Here is a 16,794-nt window from a genome sequence, read left to right on the forward strand (position 1 = left end):
TTTTGTAGGTTTTGACGAGTTGCGCGGAGAGAGCGAGAGAGCGGAGAAGAGCAGCGGTGAGCTGAAATTGAATGTTGATCTCGGGTAGTCAATCGCGGGAAAAAGTCCCGTTTAGACTCGCGACATATATAAGAGCTGCATGACGTTGCTTCTGAGTCTTCGTGTATATGAACAAGTTTAACGAAGTAAGCGTTAAAATGAGTTTTCTGCCGTGTTCATGCATGAAGCTGGACAAAAGGCCTGTTAGTTTCATTAAGTCTCAGTCACGTAGGAGTTAAACAGTCTCGTGTTTTCTTTGCTTCAAACAGTTTTTGTTTCATTTGTTCAAACGAACTTGAAACAGTGATTGCTGTTACTGATCGTGTGAATTAAGGTTCGCTGAGTCATCGGATAGGGTCGTGCGTTGTTTGTCTTCTCATTGTGCCTCCATCAGCTGGGATTGCGGCCTCGTTGAATCAAGCTGCCGTCGTCAGGATCGCGAGGACAATCGCTGAGGGTTAGTGAGTGAAGAAACAGTACCCTGCCATCCATTGGACATCTTTCAGCACCTCATTCATGAACCAAGAGTGGTGATAAAAATTATTTTCCTCTTTTCCTTCTGAAAACTGGTAAGCAAACTGCCATTTTCTGTAAGTGAGTCATCTGAACTGTGAAATCATACAGATATTTTGATGGAACTGTGATCAGTGAATTTTCCTGCGAAGGGATTCATAGTCTTTCTTTTGTGTACATAACTGAACTTTTTGGGACTGTGAACTCCATATATGGATAGAGTATAACTTTTCACCTTTTTTTTCCTGGATTTTTGAATTGGATCTTGGATTTTTGAGCCGGATTGAAGTGAACTTCAAAGTGTACTTTGTTTGAAAGGTTGAGTTAACTGTGAAACGTTTTGTTTAAGGTTACTTACAATAAGTGACACTGATTCTTACTTTCCTCAGATTGAACTGTAACTGACACAAATCTGTTGATTTTTCATCTCTATTATTTTCCACATTTCTTTTATTTCACTTTGATTTGTTTACACTTGAAATTGTTTTGTAAACTTTGTGAAAACAAGGAAAACGTAATCATTTAAAATCTTGCAGTACAAATAAATGTAAAATTTGTTTGTTAACTGAAAACTGTTTATGCTAATTTTGAGTCACTTATACTAAGGAGTGGGGGCGTCTTACCTATCCTGTTAGATTCAGGGGAGGGCGGGTTTTGCAGTTAACTAGGTTTACCTCCTGAGTTTTCTACATACACACACTTCAGGTGGCTGCCGTGTATTGAGTAAATCCTGAAGCCCACCTCGCTGATTCTTGAGCATTACACATTGCAACACGATAGACACTACATACAACTAGTCTAACAGTTGTACAAAGACTAAAAGCATTGGGTGGGGGGACTAGGATCCTGTTGCTCACTCAGTCATCCTTAGTATAGTGCTGAATATTTCCCCCACAAGGCGGTGGCATATTCCCCTCCGCCACATATTGGCGTCACGAACAGGATCAATTCCTGGTTCCTGATTCAGTGTAAGTTCATGGTCCTAGAGCCGACACTATGGCTGAACTGGACGAGTTAAAGAAACAGTTTGAAGAGATGCAAAGGCGTTTCGGTGAGCAGACATGCATGTTAGAGCAAGCCAGAGCCGAACAGAGAGAGGCGCTTTCCCTCGCTAAAACTGTTATTGAACAACAGGCTGCCGCTCAGAGAGCACCATCTACTGTTTACATCCCTAGGGATCGTAAGCTTCCAGAGTTCACCGGATGTCGTTCCAAGCCTGGTGAGTTGAGTATAGAAGAATGGATAAGTTCAATGAAGTCCGCCTTCAAGGTGATGAAAATTCCTGAAGAAGACAGAATTGAGTTTGTTAAGCAGTATTTAAAAGATGAGGCTAAGATGACAGTCAAGATCACACTCAACGGAAAGGAGAAGTCAGTGGATGAGATTTTTCGATGCTTTGGATCAGACTTATGGGGACAACTTCCATTGGCAGCAGACTGAAAGAGTTTTTATGACCGCAAACAAATGCCTGGAGAAACAATCCGTTCTTATGCTTATGACTTGCAGGAGAAGCTAAGTATCATCCAGAGTCGAGAGCCGTCTAGAGTTCCTGATGCTGATGGAGTTTTGAAGGAACAGCTTGTGTTGGGCCTGAAAGACGATTCGCTACGGCGTGAAATGAAGAGGAGAGTTAAAACTGAGAAGGACCTGACATTCATCCAGCTTATTGCAGGAAGCTATTACTTGGTCTGAAGAAGAGGAGGTGCAGGTTCCAAGCAATCCGAGAACGAGTACTCGTCCACGTGGTGTCGTTCATGCTACCACTGCAACAGAGAGCTCTTCAGCCCTCTCACCCTGGAGTCACTCCATGAAGCCATTCAACAGATAGCTGCCGACAAGAAGAACTGTTTCAGATGGTAAACAGCAAAGAAAAATTGAAAACCTGCAGTGAAGGAAAACAAGGCAAAAAGTGCACCTTTGAAAGATAGTGAAGGAAGGTACATTTGCTATAACGTGTGGTAAGCCAGGGCCACACAAGGCCGACGTTGTCTTCAGAGCAGAGAAAACTCTAGTAGAAGTGCAACCTAACACAGCAGAAGATAGAAAGACCAGCTGACAGAGACACTTCAGTGCTAGAGAGTCCAGGTCCATCCGTTATAAGAAGTCATACTGCAGACTGTGATACAGAGAACGTTTCCAAGTCACTTTGTGAAAGTGCTTTTGTGAATTGTATAACCATTGAGGTGAAAATTGCGGGAATCAGAACAATCTGTCTCTTGGACACAGGGTCAGAAGTGACTACTATCACCGAGTCACATTTTAAGAATCACTTTGGAGAAGTTGTTCTGTCGTCTGCCAACTGGGTCCGACTTACAGCAGCAAATGGCCTAGACATTCCCATCATTGGATGTCTGGAACAGACATAGAGTGTTTTGGGAAGACGTTGCATGAAAAGTGCGTGTTTGTGATCAAAGAGAGGCGATTCTAAATGGGACAGAATTGAAAGGATTGCCTGGCATTATTGGGATGAATGTGTTGAGTGAAGTTAATGATCTATTCATGACTACTAAGACATGAAGAAGATGGACAGGTATAGCCATGGTTTTAGGGAGGCAAAAGTCCAGCGAGTTTAGCTAACATAAAGATGCAGACTGAGGCACTGAGTTGTGGTGACAAGATTGGCTTTGTGAAGGTTGCTGGGAAGCATCAGTAACTATTTCCACCATTCAGTGAACGTGTTTTAGAAGGCCGCTGCAGGATACCACCAAAAGTGAGCTGTCAAGTGTGGTTGAGGCCTCGTCAAATGTCAGTTTGCCTAAGAGTGTTCTGATTGCTAATGTGCTTGCTAAGACTGCCGATGGTAAAGTTCCAGTCCAGAGTGTTAAATTCTAGTGAAAAGCCTGTAAAGCTCCCCACCACGATGTAGGATCGCAGCACTGTCCAAGCCCCAGGAAGTTGTGCCAAGGGTGCTCGTCGAGTTTGAGGAAAAAGAGAATACTTTGCATGTTAAAGCTGTGCAGCAACATAAGGTGAAGGCAGAGATAAGCACTTCAGAACAGCTGCCAGTTCCAGTGCAAATTAATCTAGAGAACCTCACAGAAACACAACGTTGCAAACTCCAAACCTTATTGGCTAAGCACAGTGATGTGTTTTCAAAGAACGATTGTGACTTCGGTTATACAACTGCTGTCACACATAGTGTTCCAACAGGAGATGCTCCTCCCATTAAGCAAAGACATCGCAGAATCCCACCTCAGGTTTTTCAGGAAGTGAAAAAACATGTTCAAGATTTAGTATCTCAAGGTATTCTCAGAGAAAGCTGTAGCCCATGGGCATCTCCAGCTGTGATTGTGATCAAGAAGGATGGCAGCGTACGCTTTTGCTGTGGATTACAGAAGGTTGAATAAAGTGACCTGCAAAGATGCTTATCCTCTCCCTCGTGTGGAGGAATCGTTGGATGCCTTGGGAAATGCACAGCTGTTCTCCACACTTGATCTTACCTCCGGGTATTTCCAAGTAGCGATGAGTGAGGAGGATAGAACAAAGACGGCGGTCACCACTCCCTTTGGACTGTTTTGAATGGACCAGGATGCCATTTGGACTTTGCAATGGCACCTGCAACATTCCAGCGTCTGATGGGGGTGGTGCTCGGTGATCTAACGTTTGACATACTGCTCATCTACCCTTGATGACATCATTGTTTTTTCGAAAGACTTCGAAACCCATTGTCAAAGACTGGAAATAGTATTCAATCGATTGAGACAGCATGGTTTGAAACTGAAACCCAGCAAGTGTTTCCTTTTGAAACCCGAAGTGAAATTCTTGGGTCACCTTATTTCTTCCCAGGGAATAAAGGTGGATGGAGAGAAAACTCAGGTTTTGGAATCCTGGCCTGCACCCACGAATGTCAGAGAGTTAAGACAGATCCTTGGATTCATGAGTTACTACAGGAGGTTTGTTCCTGGTTTTGCTCAGTTAGCCCGGCCCCTTCATGCCCTGGTTGGTAAAGGAGGGAAAGAGAAAATCATTGAACCCCTTAACTGGACAACAGAATGTCAAACTGCATTTGACAAACTCAAGCAGTGTTTAATGTCTCCGCCAGTTCTCGCGTACCCAGATTTCAGTCAGTCTTTTGTACTCACAACTGATGGAAGCCTGCATGGTCTTGGAGCTGTGTTAAGTCAACGACAAGGAGGGGTTGAGCGTGTGATTGCGTATGCAAGTCGGGGTCTTCGTGGATCAGAAAAGAATGATAGAAATTACAGTGCTTTCAAGCTAGAGCTACTTGCCTTGAAATGGGCTGTAACTGAAAAGTTCAAAGAATACCTGATCTACTCCAAGTTCTCTGTGATAACTGATCACAACCCTTTGCGCTACTTGGCGACCGCTAATTTAGGAGCTGTTGAACAACGGTGGATAGCTCAGTTGTCAGAATTTGATTTTGAAGTCTACTACAAACCAGGACGGCAAAACACAAATGCCGATGTGTTATCACGGATTCCATCCAGTGAGGAGCCTGAGCAAGAGGACTCTGCTAAAGACTTCATTAGGATGAATTCAGATGAAGTGCGTGCATGTTTATGGCCAGTTGCCAACAAGCATCAGATAGTACAAGCATCGGTTCAGGTATCAGTGACAAGGAAAGTCCCTGGATATAGCTGGAGTGATATAGAAGAGCAACAAAAGATCGACCCTCATATAGCTCCTATATACCGTGCTGTACTAACCAACAAGAACCTGAGTCCAGTTGAGCAACGCAATATGGATGTTGAGTTAAAAAAGCTTTCTAGACAATTCACACGACTCAAGCTTAAAAAAGGAGTGATGTTCCGTTCCATCTTTGATCCCCGGGACGGAGAAGAAATTTGTCAATTAGTGGTTCCAGAACCCTTGCGTTACAAAGTGTACGAGAGTCAGCATGATCATTGTGGCCATTTTGGAGAAAGAAGCACGCTGGAGCGCATGAGGCGGAGCTATTACTGGCCGACAATGAGTAAGGATATTCAAAACTGGATTCAGGAATGCAAGAGATGTGCCCTTGCTAAAGACGTTTTTCCTAAAATACGAGCCCCAATGACATGTACTAATGTATCTGCCCCGCTGGAAGTCCTTGCTATGGATTATACAGTCTTGGAGGAATCTTTGGGAGGATATGAAAATGTTCTCGTCCTAACTGACATGTTTACTCGTTTCACGGTAGCAGTGCCAACCAGAAATCAGACCGCTCATACCACTGCAAAAGCCCTTGTGCAGCATTGGTTTGTCCACTACGGCTGTCCTGCACGACTACATTCCGACCAAGGTCGATGTTTTGAAGCAAATGTCATCAAAGAACTGTGTAAAGTCTATGGAATCGGAAAGAGTCGCACCACTCCGTATCATCCACAGGGTAACTCCCAGTGCGAAAGATTTAATAGAACCATGCATGATATGCTAAGGACGTTACCCCCGGAAAAGAAAAGGAATTGGAAACAGTATCTGCCCGAGTTGGCGATGGCATACAATAGCCGAATCCACACTTCAACTGGCTATTCGCCATTCTATTTAATGTTTGGGAGGGATGCCAGAATGCCGATGGATATCCTTAATGGGAGAGACTTGGAGGACAGTAGAGCTGACAATCTTGATGATTGGGTGAAAAACCATCATGATAGATTAAAGACCGCAGTTGAAGTAGCCAACTCAGCAGCACAGGAAGCTTCAAGGCGAAGAAAAAGAGCTTATGATCGGAAATCGCATGCCGCACTTATGAGACCTGGTGACCGTGTTCTGTTACGGAATCATTCACATAGGGGAAGGAATAAGATACAAGACCATTGGGAACCCTTGCCTTACACTGTAGTGAAACAGAATCACGCAGACACTCCAGTTTACACCATTCGCCCAGAGAAAGGGGGCCCATGTAAAGTTGTACATAGGGATCAACTCAAGCCTTGCACTTTTCAGTCATCACTACCACCTTGCACATCTAGACGTGAATCTAGAGCACACACAGGTCAGGCACACACTGATTCAGAAGATTCTGATGTTCTTCCAGTCCCTGTTGTTACATTTGCACCCGCTACACTCACAGACACACAAGGTAGAAGGGCAGGTGGGGATGAATCAGAGATAGGTATCAGGGACCATGTCGATGAAATGTCAGCTGATGATTCAGTAGAACAGTCTGTACTTGAGTCTATGAGTTCAGGTGGCTCCGAAGCTGAAAGTGAAAATGAAAGTATTACTGAACCTAGACGTTCACAGCGTTTGAACAGAGGTACTTTACCCGTTAGGTATAGGACTGACTATGTCTTGAAATAAGCTTATGTCAACCTGAAGGTTTGTATGTTTCTTTTAATATGAAGGTTTTTCAATCTTGCTAATTGAAAGTGTTTAATTGCTGTACTTGATGTTTTCTTGTGTGGAAAGAATATTTACCTGCTATTCTCTGTCATTTATTTTTCAGGACTGAGTTGCTGAATGGAAGTCCGGTGGCATGGCAGGGTTTAGCAGGGGGGAATGTAGGGGATTTACATTTTTCTAATATGTGGAGACTTTTATTTTGATGTTTGTCGTGGGCGCCGCCATTTTGTAGGTTTTGACGAGTTGCGCGGAGAGAGCGAGAGAGCGGAGAAGAGCAGCAGTGAGCTGAAATTGAATGTTGATCTCGGGTAGTCAATCGCGGGAAAAAGTCCCGTTTAGACTCGCGACATATATAAGAGCTGCATGACGTTGCTTCTGAGTCTTCGTGTATATGAACAAGTTTAACGAAGTAAGCGTTAAAATGAGTTTTCTGCCGTGTTCATGCATGAAGCTGGGCAAAAGGCCTGTTAGTTTCATTAAGTCTCAGTCACGTAGGAGTTAAACAGTCTCGTGTTTTCTTTGCTTCAAACAGTTTTTGTTTCATTTGTTCAAACGAACTTGAAACAGTGATTGCTGTTACTGATCGTGTGAATTAAGGTTCGCTGAGTCATCGGATAGGGTCGTGCGTTGTTTGTCTTCTCATTGTGCCTCCATCAGCTGGGATTGCGGCCTCGTTGAATCAAGCTGCCGTCGTCAGGATCGCGAGGACAATCGCTGAGGGTTAGTGAGTGAAGAAACAGTACCCTGCCATCCATTGGACATCTTTCAGCACCTCATTCATGAACCAAGAGTGGTGATAAAAATTATTTTCCTCTTTTCCTTCTGAAAACTGGTAAGCAAACTGCCATTTTCTGTAAGTGAGTCATCTGAACTGTGAAATCATACAGATATTTTGATGGAACTGTGATCAGTGAATTTTCCTACGAAGGGATTCATAGTCTTTCTTTTGTGTACATAACTGAACTTTTTGGGACTGTGAACTCCATATATGGAAAGAGTATAACTTTTCACCTTTTTTTCCTGGATTTTTGAATTGGATCTTGGATTTTTGAGCCGGATTGAAGTGAACTTCAAAGTGTACTTTGTTTGAAAGGTTGAGTTAACTGTGAAACATTTTGTTTAAGGTTACTTACAATAAGTGACACTGATTCTTACTTTCCTCAGATTGAACTGTGACTGACACAAATCTGTTGATTTTTCATCTCTATTATTTTCCACATTTCTTTTATTTCACTTTGATTTGTTTACACTTGAAATTGTTTTGTAAACTTTGTGAAAACAAGGAAAACGTAATCATTTAAAATCTTGCAGTACAAATAAATGTAAAATTAGTTTGTTAACTGAAAACTGTTTATGCTAATTTTGAGTCACTTATACTAAGGAGTGGGGGCGTCTTACCTATCCTGTTAGATTCAGGGGAGGGCGGGTTTTGCAGTTAACTAGGTTTACCTCCTGAGTTTTCTACATACACACACTTCAGGTGGCTGCCGTGTATTGAGTAAATCCTGAAGCCCACCTCGCTGATTCTTGAGCATTACACATTGCAACACGATAGACACTACATACAACTAGTCTAACAGTTGTACAAAGACTAAAAGCATTGGGTGGGGGGACTAGGATCCTGTTGCTCACTCAGTCATCCTTAGTATAGTGCTGAATATTTCCCCCACAAGGCGGTGGCATATTCCCCTCCGCCACACTTAGAGATAAGTCAGTGAAGCGCTTAGAGAAGTGTACTCAGAGAACTGCAAGACCTCGACTGCTGTGAATCACACTGTGTTTATTGCAAAACTAACTCAACTAAATAAAAAAATAATAATAATAATAATCCTGCTTTCTCACGCAAAGCACATTTTTGAAATTCCACTCACAAACGCATCTTAGATTTTTGTTCATTGACAATGTTGCAGGCAACAATCTCAAATAAACAAATAAACTGATTTAAAAAATGTTGATGCAAAATGCATATAAAAATTTAAATATTAACAAATTGAAGATTTTAGGCTATTGTTCCCTTTGTTTTCTTTATGCTTCAAGTTAAGTTCTTCTCTGAATGTATTGTTGTTTGCAATGTTGCAATGTAATTAACATATAAATAATATTATTTTGGTATTTTGCATGTGTGTGTGGATACTGGGTTTGATTCACATTCCTAAATATTTTCACACATAAACATTTGTCTCTTTAGTCTTCTTGTCTTCTCCCAGGAAGGAACATGTTGAAGCAGGTGATATGGACTTCACTCAGTGTTAGACCGTCTACTGTATCCAGAAGTGTTTGCTTCAGAGGAATTTGTCTCATTTTTTTACTGGATGTGGCTGTTCTGGCTCTTTTTTTTTTTTTTTTGCAGGTCTCTTTGATAAATGTTCTTGATCTACACATAGCATATATACAACTTTACACTGCAAATAAAAATGAAACAAAATTAATCCCTTGGTCCAAAATACAAATAATTTTCTACCCTTCTAAAATCTAAATATGAGATCATATGAACATTGAGGCATTTAGTTTTGTGTAGCAAAGCAATACCGAAACAATGAGGACATGAGGGTGAGCAAATGATGATGATAGTTTATTTTTGGCAGAATCATATTAAAAAAACATACAGTACATACAGTATACACAATCTTTACATATACACAATATATTTGAATATTTGTAAGGTAGGACCAATGAACATTCCCTGGGCATTAAAATAAAATAATTTATAACCAAATTATGAGCGATAGTGCAAATAAATTGAACAAGGATACAAATGAAAGATACTGTCCAGCATTCAGGTATGAAATACTACAACGATAAATTAAATATAGCTTAATCCTTATTAAAGGTGTAAAGAAGTTAGTCAAGATTGATGAAAAAGCGTTTTTTTCACTAAACATTAATGACACAAGACAGCAGCAGGTTTATAAAGCTGTTGTCTCTGGTTTTTCTCCCAACTAGTTACATTCAAGACATTTTATTGTAACTCAGTTAAGATCAGTTCAGTAATGTCTGATTTGTGCTCACTGTGTGTGCACAGAAAACACAGAAAACACTGTTAAACAACAAAAACAACAACGGAAAATAAAACACCTGTAAAAAAAATCAATATGGAAAACTCCTTTACAGTTAAGAGTAAACTGGCAAGACTTACATACTTTCTACTTTCTACATAAACGTTGATTTCTGAACCCAAGCTGCTGAAGAAGCTCCTGATTGGATAAAGCCAGGACTGGAAACAAGATTCACAGAGTTTTGTCTGGTTGGTGTTCAGATGATCTGCTGGAGATATGAGCAACTGAAGATCAGCTAAACTCTCAGTAAGATTAAAGAAAAACATCTTCAATCGTTTCAATCTTAGTCTTGAGTCTGTCTCTGTATATGAACTGCATCACTCACCTCGTCTTTGATTCTGATACATCGAGATGTCTGTCTGCATCATGAGAGACTGAAAACATAAAATAATACTGCTTTTAATTAGTCTATTTAGATATTTAAAGCTGGATGAATTATTGTATGTTAGAAGAGACGAATGAAGACGATGACAACAAAAAAGTTAGTTGTTCTCGGTTTATCACAAACTGAACAAGTTTCTCCAATGACAGACAAAACACCACACTAAAAACTAAAAAGTGACTTAATATATGACTCTTTGTGATTTCTGTGCAAGTCCTAAATCTATTCATCAAGGATTCATCAGGACTATTAAATACTCACATTTCAGATACCGAGGTTGACTCATACTCCTCCTTTTAATAAGATTCTCCACATTTGCTGGTTTTGATCCGCTGGCTTGTGAATGTTCATCCCTCCTCCTCTCCATTTGTCTCTTCTAGTGTTCCCTTCTTTTCTGTGTTTTCCCAAACAAACTGCAGTAAATAAACTGCAGGGCATTTATTCTTCTTATTAAAATACCAGTCTTTCAGATATCAACATTTAAACAGTTTGTCGAACGGTCTCTGCATCCGTTTAAGAAGATGCTACAGCTTTACAAATCCTAAAAATAAAACTACAAAGCAATTACTAAACACAGTGAAACTTACGAATAAGCACCGTATTATTAGCTCTAAGATCCACAATGATAAATTAAAGCAATGTCCACAAAACACTTTTCGTCTAAATCCAGCAGAGCACTTCAACATTTAATCCGTAGCAAAAAGAAAAGTGTAACACCCTCCTTTAATAGTAGCTTACTTAATTTGGGACGTCCCATAGCGTGATCAAGAACTAATCCCTAAAAATCTTTATCTGTTCAAGCGGGCGCATAACAATCCTGTTTTGTTTTGTTTAGGGTCTACATGTTTTCCGGCGCGTAGTGAGCAGGTGTTGGCAGATCTTGTGAGCAGAGAGGAGTAAAGTGTGCCAGAAAAAAAGTTGAGAAGCGTGAAACTGTAGTCGTAAACATTCAGGGTCTTCAAATATATGTGTAGCTTTCTCATTACACTCAACATCTGACTGATTCTAAAATGATAATGAAAACCTAAGTGTGTAAATGTGAAACCTTTCATAATCCCCCACACATGTAATCTATATGTTTATGAATGAATAAATATGGCAGGGAAAATGAGTTCTGTCCATTGTCAGAATCAAACATCGCAATTTGCACTTTCATACCCAAATAGATGAATTTAAAAACCTGAACTGGATTGCATTACATCAATAATTGTTTAATGTGAATTTTATTATCTGAATTCATGATAGAGATGTTTGAATGTGAATCTTTCAAATCCCAAACTGCACATAAAACTAAAGTCCGCAAATTAAATTTTAAGTTACTCTGTAAATACTCAAACACACACACACACACACATCATTCAATATAGGCTCCTGAAGCAGAGAAAGTAGCAAGGCTTGATTTTGCACTGCATTGTTTTTCCAAGTTGCATCATCTCAGGTTTCAGGCTACCTTCAATAAAACAGACATGAGTTTGCTCTGAAATGAACTTCTGCTATCTAGTGGTTGAATGTGAAAATAACAGTTTGTTTAAGTCTTGATTTCATGTTTTTATCTTTGCTTATTTCAGTACAACACTTGTCCATAACTCAGAAAACTAACTCTTAAAGTATGCCACCTGTATTTATTATTGGTTTAATTCTGTAGACCAGCAGGAACATTCTGATAATAAAATGTAAAGCTCATGAAAGTATAGCAAAAGATCAATTATATTTTTACATTCATGAGCTTGTCAAATTTTGGAGCATTCTGCTGGAGGTGTAAATCTACTGACACATTTTTATAATTATATAATATTTATTGTGCACTGATGCCATGCAAAAACACCATCAACAATATACAAAACAAAAAATAAACACAGAAACTGACAAATTATACCTTGGCCAAGCCGTGGCGTGCCACAAAAGCTAAAAAAAAGCATCATGTAGGCCAGTTGTAAACAGTGAGGGTATGTTGTGCCCCGTGTGTTACATTTGGAAGGTTTCCAATATCTGTGTAGCTTGCTTATTATAGACTTACTCCACCTCTGATGCTGGACTGAGTCTAAAATGATAATGAAAGTGTACATCTGAAACCTTTCAAAATCCCCCACACATATTTAAATGCCTGTTTATACCTATGAAGAATAAATATGACAGGTGAAATGAGTTTCTTATGTGTGAATCAAACATTACTAATGAAAATATGAATGAGAAAACCTGAATTGTAATCTATAATTGTATGAAGCTATGTGAAGTTATTTGATGTGAATTTGATTTTCTGAACTCTTGCAATGAGACTGCACATAAAACTTGATTCCCTCAAATAAAATATTTGTATTAGACAAGTGTAAAATTAATGTGGATAAAAAATGATATTTTGAACCCCATGTGGTTTTACACATCTTGATGAAGCCAAAAAGTGTTACCTTGTAATTGTCCCTCATATGTGAAACCCTCCGACCCGCCGTCTCCGTGCCAGTGTTGATTCTCCTGATAAACTGATTCAAAGCGTCTGGGCTCCGTTACTGTGACTCATCAGGACGGTGGAGCATCCTCAGTGGTTTGGTTAACGAGATAATTTGTCAGCGAAGTGCTCGGAAAAGTGTGATGTTTTGCCAGACATCGTTTGCCGTAAATCCCTGTGTTTAGTGCAAAACTAACTCGACTAAACAAAAGAAAAACAAAACACAAAACAAAACAAATACACTGTGCTTTCTCACGCAATGCTAATTCTGAAATTCCACTCAAACACATCTTAGATTTTTGGTCATTGACAAGGTTTCAGGCAACGAGCTCGCATAAGTGAATAAATTTTTCATGCAATATTCATTTAAAATTTTAAATATCAACAAATTAAAAAATTTAATTAAATTATTAAATTTAAATATAAAGATTTTAGGCTATTGTTCCCTTTATTTTCTTTATTCTTGTGTTTCTTACAAACAGTATTTCTCTGATTTTATTGTTGTTTGCAATGTTGCAATGTTAGACAATATATACAAATATTATTTTGGTATTTTACATCACAGATGTAGTGTGTGTGTGTGTGTGTGTGTGTGTACACAGGCATTTCTGCTTAAAATCATGCTAATACTGAATATAATTATACATACTGTATGTATAATTATATTCAGTATTAGCATTATTTTGTAACATGGTCATCTGGAAGTTGAATAAATAATGGAAATAAATCTTTCCATTCAGACAATATTTGGCCGAGTTACAACTATTTGAAAAACTGGAATCTGAGGGTGCAAATAAATCTAAATATTGAGAAAATAATCTTTAAAGTTGCCCAAATGAAATTCTTAGCAATGCATATTACTAATCAAAAATTAAAGTTTGATATATTTACAGTAGGAAATTTACAAAATATCATAATGGAACGTGATATTTAATATACCAATGATTTTTGTCATAAATGAAAAATCAATAATTTTGACCCATACAACGTTATTGCTGGCTATTTCTATACCTGTGCTACTTATGACTGCTTTTGTGCTCCAGGATCACAAATGTCTAACTTCATAATATTGTTATTGTATGAGCTGCGCTTTACTTTAGAATTTATTTTTTTTCTAATTTAAAGCAGTTTTAAAGGGAAGGTGATTTTCAGTTTCATGAAGTAAAGCGATTATTTCCGAATCCACCATTTGGTAATTAAATCTCTAATAAATCATGAATACTGTGTAAAGGACATCATTATCTATTGTAATGTTACAATAATAATTTAGCAGAAAAATAATAATCTTTTATAAAAAGTTTAGGGAGAGCTAGAGCAGATAACAACACAACCCTTACAGAAAAGATAATTCTACTATAAATCCAAAAACAATGCTTACTATTGTTAAACCATGGTAATAACAACTTAAAAATTAATTAAAATATTAATTAATGTAAAAATAAATACAAATGGCAATCCATTTTCCAAAAAACAAAACATGGACACTGTAGTTCCACTATAATAAAAGCATGGTTAATTTTTGTAAAGGAAAAACATGACTCATGTTCAGTATTAGGATTTTTTTGTTAAAGATATTGTAGTGATGTACTACTTTTGACATGTAGGCAATTTAGAAAGTATAGCTTTGTTAAATCTCATGAGTTTTAAAGTCATTAGAAAATGGAAGTGAAGAGAGAACTTTTAATTGTTTTGCATGAATCCAACCTAAAGATTTAAACCTTTTTTATGTCAGGTCTATAAAAAAATTGTGTTGTCCATGAATTTGTGCGAGATTTCCCGGTCTGAATTTGTTTCCCAGTCCACCCCTCGTGGAAATTAATCACGCATACATGCGGTTTCATTTACTACAGATAGGTCTACTGAAGCTAGCAGTGTTTTCAGCCTCTGCCGCCTCAATATATGATGAACACATAAACATCATCTCTAGAACTGCTCTGAAAACTATCTTCATATCATATACAGAGAGACACCAATTTTTCAAAAAGACACCAATGTTTCAGGAGTTTAGTGCACATAGTAGGACACATGCTTATACTGTAAGATAACTGTATTTGAGTTGATGCATATGCTTTTATTTATTATTTTAACTATTTTCCCCAAACCATTGTTAGATGCAGTGATTCCTGTAGTTATGCAAAGATTTGGTTTTCAAAAACACTATCAGGAAACAATTTCTTATGATTTTAAATCTGCATTGAACTTCAGATCAATCTCAAAGTAAAAGGCAGTAAAAAGTCTGATTGTGTGTTGGATTTGTTCAAATGTGATCATCTAAGTTCAAGTGATGAAGGATTGTGAAAGTCTGACAGTGTTGAGCACAGTGTTGAACCTGTAAGGTTAACCCTGCATGGTGTAAATGGTTGAAAATGATTAAAAGTTGAAAATAAACATTCATTAGATTAATTAATTCATTCATCATTTAATCCACAGTAATCAGTTACATTACTTTAATAAAGTAATTGAAAAAGTTACACTAGTATTACATTTTAAACATTGTAACTTGTAATCTGTAACTATTACATTTCCAAAGTTACCTTCCCAACACTGTGAATAACTACCGTATTTTCCGAACTATAAGTCGCACTTTTTTTCATAGTTTGGCTGGTCCTGTGACTTATAGTCAGGTGCGACTTATTTATCAAAATTAATTTAAGATGAACCGAGAGAAATGAACCAATAGAAAACATTACCGTCTCCAGCCGCCAGAGGGCGCTCTATGCTGCTCAGTTCTCCTGTAGTCTACCCCTAATAATCATAGAGCGCCCAGCCATTTTTGTATAAATTCTCTCATTCTGTCTTTCTCTCTCTCTCTAGACAGTGTGTGTGTGTTTTATGTGTTTATGGATACTGGGTGTGATTCACATTCCTAAATATATTCCAATATAACACTGTAAAATTTTGTCTTCTTCTCCCAGGAAAGATCATGTTCAAGCAGGTGATATGGACTTCAATCAATGTTAGATCAGGCCTGTCCCAATACAGTATCCAGATTTGCTTGCTTCAGGGGCATTTTTCTAATTTTTACAGCATTATGGCTGTTCTCTCTGTGAGAATTACAGAACCTCAGACACTTTGATCTTCTGAGACACACAAAATACACACAGTGCATTAACATACAGACATCTGTTCCAACATCTCACTCAGAGAAAGTGCGGGAATGCCTCTTTCACATATGCAACAGTTCGTTGATCTCTTGATAAACAGACAAAACAAACATAGACAGGCCTCTTCAAGACAGAGTGCAGGTGCAGGACACACCTCTCTCAAATATGCACTGGTTCCTCCTCATCCCCTTCCTCCCTTCACCCAGCTCACTCAGAATGGTCAATAATAGAATATAATGGTCTACATTAATGCAAGTGGTGATATTTAAAGTATTAAAGTATAAGCCATGTTGGAATTAATGACCTGTCAGTAGTAAGTATATTTTGTAAAGCACAGAATGGGTCAAGGGTTTATAACATTTTAATGTATTAAATAGGATTTTTCAACAGAACATAGGTTAGTATCATTTTTTATTTATTTATTTATTTATTTTTATTCCCAGTCAATGCTTCACACTCCTGTCCAGTTATTGGCAGTTAATGTACCATTTACGCTTGTTCATGTCCATGAATGTGCATATGAGTTATTTACAGATGAAGGATGAGTTATTTGCAGCTGTGCAGTACTGAGATATTTTATGTGTTGTTCAGGGATGTATCCGAGCATTGTGAATTTTCCTTCATCCTCCTCTTCATCTCTCTCCTCTTCTTCCATCTTTTCTGTGTTTTCACAGTAAATAAACTGTGGGGCATTGTTTTTTCTCTCTATCTCTGTGAACGTTACTACATAAAACATTTTTTGTATGTATGTGTATTTATGTTTTCAATAAGTATGTCGAAAGGTTCCTGCATAAATTTACTTGATCAAGAACTGTATCTTTATCTGTTTAGTTACGTGCTTGCTCTACGTGTTCTCCAGCGCGTAGCAAGAAAGAGTTGGCAGTTCTTATGAGAGCAGACTCAGAGGTGGACAAAAAAGTTGAAAAGCATCATGTAGGCTAGTTGTAAACAGTGAGGGTATGTTGTGCCCCG

General features: G+C 38.4%; 1 long non-coding RNA gene across 1 annotated transcript; it reads right to left on the reverse strand.

Moving 5' to 3' along the window:
• Window positions 1-10,060: 10,060 nt before the first annotated feature.
• On the reverse strand, window positions 10,061-11,062 carry LOC113039113 (uncharacterized). Its single transcript, XR_003274866.1, has 4 exons — window positions 10,863-11,062; window positions 10,537-10,669; window positions 10,219-10,267; window positions 10,061-10,101 (listed from the first exon to the last, which is right to left on the reverse strand). It is a non-coding gene; the product is annotated as an uncharacterized LOC113039113 (long non-coding RNA).
• Window positions 11,063-16,794: the final 5,732 nt, after the last annotated feature.

The sequence above is a fragment of the Carassius auratus genome, chromosome 21, assembly GCF_003368295.1.
Source record: "Carassius auratus strain Wakin chromosome 21, ASM336829v1, whole genome shotgun sequence".
Classification (NCBI taxonomy): domain Eukaryota; kingdom Metazoa; phylum Chordata; class Actinopteri; order Cypriniformes; family Cyprinidae; genus Carassius; species Carassius auratus.